This window comes from Carlito syrichta, unplaced genomic scaffold, assembly GCF_000164805.1.
Source record: "Carlito syrichta isolate Samal-C Ts95f unplaced genomic scaffold, Tarsius_syrichta-2.0.1 Scaffold309865, whole genome shotgun sequence".
Classification (NCBI taxonomy): domain Eukaryota; kingdom Metazoa; phylum Chordata; class Mammalia; order Primates; family Tarsiidae; genus Carlito; species Carlito syrichta.
This window is the reverse complement of record NW_007253961.1, coordinates 198,237-207,839: the sequence shown is the minus strand read 5'-3', so window position 1 is coordinate 207,839 and position 9,603 is coordinate 198,237.

The following is a 9,603-nucleotide window of genomic DNA, read 5'->3' as shown; positions in this document are numbered from 1 at the left end:
TTAATGGAGTTTTCTTTTAGAATAAACAAAGAAATTGACTCCCCTGGTCTTAAAACTTTAAATTTATATTTGCCTTATCTGAGTTCCTTAGGAAACCAATCTTCAGGCAAGGCGCTGAAACTCACCAGATCACTATATTCAGACAGTGAGAAGTTAGGCCCCTCATTTATGATTACTTTCTTACCCCTCCTTGATTGCTATTTTACATTCCTTCCCCCACTATATAAGCCTCCAATTTCTTTTTCTTTTTTTTTTTAGTCAGAGTCTCAGTCTGTCACCCAGTCTGGAGTGCAGTGGCGTGCTCCCGGCCACTGCACCCTTGACCTGCTCCTTTCGCCTCAGCCTTTCAAATGGCTGGAACTACAGGTGTGTGCTACGATACCTGGCTAATTTTTTGATTTACTGTAGAGATGAAGTTTCATCAAGTTGCCCAGGACCAGTTGTCTCGAACCCATGGACTCAGACAATCCTTTCACCTCGACCTCCCAAAGTGCTGGGATTATAGGTGTGAGCCACTGCGCCTGGCCAGACCTCCAATTTTAATCAGTAGGGAGACAGATTTGAGACTGATCTCCCCTTCTCCTTGGCTAATATCACCCAATTAAAAGCCTTCTCTGGCAATACTCATCTCAGTGATTGGCTTTCTGTGCCACAAGCAACAGGACCTCAATGGAACCCCTGGTATTTCAGTCTTATCAGCTTCCACCTGAGGTAGATTCCCCTCTGGCTGTGGGGTGGCAGGCAGGAGCAGTCAAGGTCAAATACTTCCTCATTTATGTCCAGTATAGGAGAAAGCAGCAGCCGTCTGGCTTCCATGGCTCACCCAAAAGAGCAAGAAGCCCTTTCCCAGATACCCTTCCATTTCAGCTGCCCAAACTCAATCTCACATTCCTGTAACAATCAGTGTGTCAAGGGATGACCCTAAAGTGTTTAATCACAGTGGAGTCTACTACCCCATGAAGTCCAAGGAAGTGGGGAGAAATAGTAAAACCCAATGAGATTTGAGTATGAAGGAGAGAAGTGAATGCTGGATTAGCCACCAAAAATGTTCCTTCCACAGCCTGGGCAGGAAGCAAAACCTGAGGGATACAACTGAATAAATATACTCTTGTTCCTGCCTCAAGTTGTTCCCAAACTACTGAGAGGATCAGGGAATAATTTACGATGTACTGTGGGAAGGGTGAGGTCCACACAGGGGAGAAAGGAGGGGAAGGTCCCTGAGGAAGTGACCAACTGAGCCATAAAGAAGGATGGTGAGCACAGCCTGCGTTCTTGTGTGCCCAGCATCTCTCTTTCTATTGGAGAACTACCCCTTCCCCATCATATGTTGCTCTTGTCAGACTATCAAACTAGAGTGAACCCATGACCAATCAAATGCCAATCCCTTTAGCCACAAAGACTGGTCCAAGGAGTGGGCTTGTGACCCAAGCTGGACCACTTGGACGCCTCCATAAGAATGCTCTATGGATGTTGAGTGAAGAGTTTCGCTTCCTTCTGGTTCATAAGTCATAGATTATAAGGTCAGACTACCTGGCGACCTGCTTTCCTGCCACAAGGAAGAACATGCCTGAAAATAAAAGCAGAAAAGCTTTTCTCAAAAGAGTAGAGCCAGGAGTTGGAGAAAAAGCCCTGGACCCAACTATGCTTGCAGCCACTAGATCCTCCCCTGGACTTCCCAGTTACATCAGCCCACACATGTTTTCTTTTGGCTTGAACTAGTTTGCTTTGGAGTTTTGTCTTTGTAACTAAAAAAGACCTGACTAATAAAAATGAGTTTGGCAAAAAGAAAGATAAAATAAGATTCTGACCAGGCGCGGTGGCTCACGCCTATAATCCCAGCACTTTGGGAGGCCAAGGTGAGAGGATATTGCCTGAGCCCACGAGTTCAAGACCAGCCTGGGCAACTTGGCCAGACCTCATCTCTACAATAAAATAAAAAAATTAGCCGGGCATGGTGGCACATGCCTGTAGTTCCAGTTTCTTAGAAGGCTGAGGTGGAAGGATCGCCTGAGCCCAGCAGGTAGAGGCTGCAGTGGTCGTGAGCGTGCCACCGCACTCTAGCCTGGGTGACAGAGTGAGACTCCAACTAACAAAAAAAAAAAGGTTCTAAGGCCCTGCCTCCCACTAGGTACTGGACCAAGCTGCTGAAATTTTTCAGTGACTCATTGTCCCCAGGTTGCTCATAGCCTCCTCAGAGAGAAAAGACACCCACACGTGAAATGATGAGAAACCAACTATAATAATAGTGATAATGCAATTAAGTGCTCAGTAAATGTTCGGGTAGCAGCCGCTGTTCTAAACTCATCCAACTACTCCATAAAGCAAGTACTAATAACATCCCATTCACAGGTAAGGAAACTAAGAATTTAGGAAGTTATATACATTGCTTGGTCAAACAATTGAGTGGTTAAGCCAGGATTCAACCTCAGGGTATTTGACTTGCAAACAGGGCTTCTTCATTATACAACTCATTGGGGTCCCACTCCCATTACAGTCTGTGTGAATAGCACTCTCTGCACCAGGGCAGTGCCCAACCTGTTCCGCCACATGGCAGCCCTGCTTGAAGACCCTCTGCTCTTAACCACTCATTTCTATGTTTGCTAAGCCAGACCATAAGTATAGTAGGCGTTGTTGGTAGTGAGTTCCAAGAACAGAGACAGTTTTGTGGAGGAGGTGGATGAGAGCTGAGGTTCCAAACTTGGGTAGAATTGTGAGAGGAGGAAAGTAGATATTATAAATAGAAGGAAGAAGCTTCGAAGACTGACTGGGTCTGGTTCATTAGGGAAGATATTTAACTTTCAAGGATCAGTCTCGAGGACTCTAATTATTCTCTATTGCATACCTACTAACTGCCTGGTCCTGTGCCAGGCCCTTTATCTACACCTCTCATCTGATGCTCACCGTACACCTACAAGGGGAGTAATAATATTCCCAGCCTGCAGAGGACACTGAGGCTCAAAGGTGTGCAGTGCCTTGCTGAGGCTACACAACTTTGATGCTGGAACAGTTACTGAGTTCAGTTAGCAGCATCCCCGACAGAGTTCTTACGGTCATACCAGTGTCTGCTGGAGCCAAAGGAAGTCTCCTGGATGGAGTTTGGAGGAAGCTGGGTTGAGGAGGGGAGCTGAATTCCAGTACCTCAAATCTTGAATTTATTTATTTATCTCACTCGGTCGCCGGGGCTGGAGTACAGTCATGCTCCGGCCACCACAGTCTTAACCTACTGGGCTCAGGCAATACTTCCACCTCAGCCTTCCAAGTAGCTGGAAACACAGGCGCACACCACCACACCCAGTTAATTTTTGATTTATTGTAGAGACGAGGTCTTGCCAAGTTGCCCAGGCTGGTCTTGAACACCTGGGCAGAGGCAATCCTCTTGCCTCTGCCTCCCAAATTGCTGGAATAACAGGTATGAGCCACGGTGCCCAACTTATTATTTATTTGTTTGTTTATTGAGTTGGAGTCTCACTCCTTCGCCCAGGCTGGAGTGCAGTGGCACACATGCTCATGGCCACCCCAACGTCAACCTGCTGGACTCCAGCGATCCTTCCGCCTCAGCCTTCCAAGTAGCCAGAACTACAGGCACACGCTACCACGCCTGGCTATTTTAAAAATTGTATTGTAGAGACGAGGTCTCACCAAGTTGCCCAGGCTGGCCTCGAACCTGCGGGCTCAGGCAATCCACTCGCCTCGGCCTCCCAAAGTGCTGGGATTACAGGCTTGAGCCACCGTGCCTGGCCTATTTTTATTTTTTGAGTAGGATCTTACTCTGTCACCCAAGCTGAGTGCAGTGGCATGCTCACAGCTACCACAGCCTTGACCCACTGGGCTCAAGTGATCCTTCTGACTCAGCCTTCCAAGTAGCTGGAACTACAGGCACATACCACCATACCTGGGTAATTTTTAAAATTCATTGTAGAGATGAGGTCTCACTAAGTTACCCAGGCTGGTCTCAAACCGCTGGACTCAGGCAATCCTCTTACCTCTGCCTCCCAACGTGCTAGGATTACGGGTGTGAGTCACTGTGCCCCACAAATCTTCAATTTTATTTTATTTATTTTTTAATTTTAAAGATGTGGAATACAATTCAGGGTTAGTTATATGAATGTTCATTATACAGGTACCCTTGTTGATGAGGTGTACCCTCTCCTCACCCGGCAGATTCCCACTACTGCCAATCCCACCTACCCCCACCCAGCAGTTTCCCACTACTGCCAATCATTTTCTTATAGTATTATGATAATTGCTGAAGGTCTGCTTATGAGTGAGAAATGTGATACTCAGTTCTTTTTTTCTGTGATAGATCACTCAGTATTATAGACTCTAAGTCCATCCAAGTTGTGAAATTCATAATTTTGAAGAAAAAAAAAGAAATTCATAATTTTGTCCTTCTTTATGGCTGTGTAATATTCCATAATCTTCAATTTTATTATTTTTTATTTTTATTTATTTTGAGTTGGAGTCTCACTCTGTCGCCCAGGCTGGAGTGCAGTGGCCACTCCCGGCCACTATAGCTTCGACCCGCTGGGCTCAGGCAATCCTTCCGCCTCCGTCTTCCAATTAACTGGAACTACAGGTGCACACTACCACAGGCAGCTAATTGTTTGGGGTTTTTTAATTTATTTATTTATTGTAGAGACAAGGTCTCACCGTGTTACCCAGGCTGGTCTTGAACCCGGGGGCTCAGGCTATCCACTCTCCTGGGCCTCCCAAAGTGCTGGGATTATAGGCTTGAGCCACCACACCCAGCCAAATCTTCAATTTTAATTCAGAGCAGTCCTGATATCTTATCACTATTTGAAGGCAAAGCCTTTTATGTCTAGGGCATCCACCATGTATACCATTGTTTTGCCAGAGTCACAAATGCCTTACAACTGTTTTTCAGAAACATCAGAGTGTGGGAGAACAGGGAGGTTAAGCTCTCACCCAGTGGGTCTCTAGCTCTTGAATGCTCTGGGGATCTGATTACCCTGGGTCTCAGCTGACTCCTGCTGAGAAGTGGGAATTTTGTCGAAACATGGTTAAGGAGTAAATTTCTTTCCTGGCCGAGGGCTCAGGACTCAATGAAGAGGAAAAAACATGTATGGACTGCAATTCACTCATTCAAGTATTAACTCACTCCTCATTCTCTCCATTCACCCTGTTACTCCTTTCACTTATTCACTCCACCTACTCACCTCCCCTTCCTCATTCATACCCTTGTTCCCTCACTCAGTGACCCTATTGCCATGGCTGAGAGCTACAGAGATGACTAAGGTTCCAGAGATGGGAACACAGTCAAAACACAAGATGATAAGAGCAAGGATAGAAGAATGCACAATGTCTACAGGGACTTGAGAAAGACTTAGCAACAGCTTAGAGGGTCAGGAAAGGTTTCGGGGAGGATGTGGAAAGGAAGTTGCTGGCAGAAGATGACATTCCAGACAAAAGGAACAGCAAGGCACAGAGGTGTGAACAACTGGCCTGCTTAGGGAGAGGTGAGATTTTCAGTATGACTGGAGCCCTGGGTGTGTGGAGGGGGAAGGAAAGGATAAGAGATGAAGCTAAAATGTGGGTTGAGACCAAGCTGAAGAGGCTTTGAATGGCAGGCTAAGGAGCATGGGCTTATTCTTCAGGTCAATGGTTCTCAGAGTATGGGCCCTGAACTGGCATCATCAGCATTACCTGGGAACTTGATAAAAATGCAAATTATCAGGCCTCAGACTTAGGGTTAGGGCCCAGCCATCTCTATTTTAACATGCTTTCCAGGTGATTCCCTGTTGCATATCAAAGTTTGAGAGTCACTTTCCCAGGTGGGGAGCCAGGGGTGTTTTGTAAGCAAGGTAGCACCATGATAGCACTCTGAATCAGAAAGTGCTCTGATAACACAGAGACTGGTCAGAGTAGAAGGAGTGATAGTGGAGCTGGGACAGATAGGTGCACATGTCCAAAGAAGTACAAGTGAGGTGGCATGTGGCAGAAACTGGTAGATGACCTCCAAAATCTGTTCCAGTAATTTCTCATGTGGAAATCGGAATCATGTACTGAAAATATTCTCCATAAAAGTTGGAGATGTTTCTCTCGTCCATGCAGGTTCTGGCAAGTATATCTCTCCTCTTTTCCTTCTCTAATAAACTTTGAAAACTTAAACAAAAAAAGTGATAGCAAGTGGAGTTTCACATGATGATTTATCATCACAGCCTTTGATGAAAAAACTCAGATGGGCGTGGGCGGCTCAACTGTAATCCCAGCACTTTGGGAGGCTGAGGTGAGAGGATTGCCTGAGTCCAGGAGTTCGAGACCAGCCTGGGCAACTTGGTGAGACCTCATCTCTACAATAAATCAGAAAATAAGCCGGGTGTGGTGGCGCGTGCCTGTATTTCCAGTTACTTGGAAGGCTGTCACAGAAGGATCTCCTGAGCCCAGTGAGCCAGAGGCTGTGGTAGCCATGAGTGTGCCACTGCACTCCAACCTGGGCAACAGAATGAGACACCTACTCAAAAACAAACAAACAAAAAAGCAAAAGCTCAGGATATGTTGTTATAACACAACTCTGGGTGGGCGATTCTGCAAGCTAGGGTGGTATCAAGCACTTCACATGATTTATCTCATTTTCCACTTTCAACAAGTCTGTGTCAGAGCAGGTAATGCTACCCTTATTTTACAGATGAGGAAACTGGGATTTAGAAACAGGAAGGGCCAAATCAGATAGCTGGTGGTGAGCCAGTTTGTAACTCAGGCTTTACACTCTAGATGCTCAGAGATTCTACATGTCCCTCTCTGGGCCTGCCAGCATTATCACACACAGAATTATAGGTCTGAGTGCAGTCGCATGTGCCTGTAATCCCAGCTACTCGGAGTCTGAGGCAGGAGGATAGCTTTAGCCCAGGAGTTCAAATCCAGCCTGGGCAACACAGTGAGACCCTATCTCTAAAAAATTACATATGAAATGATATATAATTTATTTATTATATATAATGTGTGCTTATAAAAATCATAGGGAGCCTGGCTCGGCGACGGAGTGAGACTCCAACTCAAAAAAAACCAAAACAAAACATAGGCATTGTGAACTGAGGATTAAAGAAAAAGTGCAAGACTCATTGCCCCAGAATATGCCTGTGTCAGTCTGAGAAATTGGTAAGATCTGGTAAATACTGGAGGGACCTCTGAGCCTCTTAAACGGGCTGCTCCTAATACAGTGAGAAAGTAACAGTAAGTTTCATGAGGGCAGCAGGGAAACCCCAAATCTGGAGCTTGACTAGAACATGTGAGACTTCAAGAATTGGAGAAATAAGCCAGGCTTGGTGGCTCAGCCTGTAATCCCACGCCTTGGGAGGCTGAGGTGAGTGGATTGCCTGAGTTCACGGGTTCAAGACCCGCCTGGGCAACTTGGTGAGACCTCATCTCTACAATAAATCAAAAATTAGCCGGGCGTGGTAGCGCGCGCCTGTAGTTCCAGCTACTTGGAAGGCTGAGGCGGAAGGATCGCCGGAGCCCAGCAGGTTGAGGCTGTGGTGGCCAGAAGCGGCCACTTCACTCCAGTCTGGGCGACAGAGTGAGACTTCAAATCAAAAAAAAAAAAAAAAAAAGAATTGGAGAAATAATTTAAAAAGCAACTGTCTTAGGGAAGCTGATGTCTAGAAAGGAAAGAAAATGCCTCCCTTCTGTCTCATTCTTTACTGAGCACCTACGATGTGCAAGTATGTGCTGGGGACCCAAGTGGCAACAAGGAAACAAGCCTACTGGGTAAAATAAATTTTCTAAGTTGTTTTATCTTTAAAATAACCCTAAAAAGTAGGCATAATTATTGATATGATACATGAGGAAAGTGAGACTCAGAGTGATAAAATAATTGAGTCAGGTCAGGCACGGTGGCTCATGCCTGTAATCCCAGCATTTTGTAAGGCCAAGGTGAGAGAATTGCTCGAGCCCAGGAGTTCGACAAGCCTGGGAAACACAGTGAAATGTCATCTCTACAAAAAATAAATAATAATAATAAATAACAATTAAGCCAAAGTCCCACAGCTGGTACAAGGTGGAGGTGGAGTTTGAACCCAGGTTTTTCTGTCTCTAAAGCTTATAGAGTCTCGACTCTGTTGCCCAGTCTGGAATGCAGTGGCACCATCATGGCTCACCATAGCCTGCAACTCCTGGGCTCAGGTGATCCTTCCACCTCAGCCTCCTGAATAGCTGGGACTACAGGCACATGCCACCACACCAGCTAATTCTTCGATATTTTGTAGAAATGAGGTCTCACTATGTTGCCTATGCTTGTTTCGAACTCCTGGACTCAAGCAATCCTCCTCCCTTGGCCTCCCAAAGTACTAGGAATACAGGTGTGAGCCACTACCCCCAGCTGTAAAACTTTTAAATTCAATAATTAATTAATTATTTTCAGTCCTAGTCTCACTCTGCTGCCCAGGATGGAGTGCAGTGGCATGCATGCTCATGGCTACCACAGCCTCCACCTACTGGGCTCAGGTAATCCTTCCACCTCAGCCTTCCAAGTAACTGGAACAACAGGCACACACCACCACGCCTGACTAATTTTTTGATTTATTGTAGAGATGAGATGTCCCCAAGTTGCCCAGGCTGGTCTTGAATCCCTGGGCTCAGGCAATACTCTTGCCTCTGCCTCCCAAAGTGCTGGGATTACAGGTGTGAGCCACTATGCTTGGTCTGCAAAACTTTTTTTTTTTTAAAGCAGGATTTATTGAGAGGACAGCAAATCTCCTGCAGTGGGAGGGGACCTGAGGGGGTTGCCCCTGCAAAACTTTTAAAATCTGTCATCACTGTTTCAATAGCAGGAGAGGAAATATGTGATGGACATGACATTTAAATCTATTTTGCTTCTTACTGTTTTTTAAATAAAAATTTAAGAAATTGAACACCAAATTGGCACACTCCCATTACCTTCTGGCATAATTTTTTTAAGGTGACTTCTTTATTATAAAGTTAATATCACTCACCAAAGAAAGTTTGGAGAATATAGACACAGAGAGAGAAGTAAAAGAAACAACACCAGGCTGGGCGCAGTGCCACATGCCTGTAATTCCAGCACTTTGAGAGGTGGAGGTGAGTGGATTGCTTGAGCCTAGGAGTTCAAGACCAGCTTGGGCAACATAGGGAAACCTTGTCTCTACAAAAAAAATTAAATTAAATTAAATTAAATAATTAGCCGGGTGTGGTGGTGCATGCCTATAGCTCCAGCTACTCTGAAGGCTGAGGCAGGAGGATTGCCTGAGCCTAGGAAGTTGAAGCTGTGGTGCGTAGCTGTGATCGTGCCACTGAACTCCAGACTGGATGACAGAGTGAGACTCTGACTCAAAAAAAAATTCTTCAGACAACTTGGAGCATATAACCTTGTCCTAATTTAGAATTATTTCCTCGAAATTGATTCCCAAGAGGAATTCCTGAGTCAAAAGGTCTGGACATTATGTAAGCCTTTGATGCACATTGCCAAATTGTTTTCCAAAAGATCTTTAGCAAGTCATACCCCACTAGAATGTAGTATTTATTTCTTACATCAACAGCAACTTTTGGTGTTACCAATTTTTTAAACTTCAAACCTGAACGTCTACAAATGTTCTCCTCTTTTAATTTGTACTCCTTTTGTTACTAGTG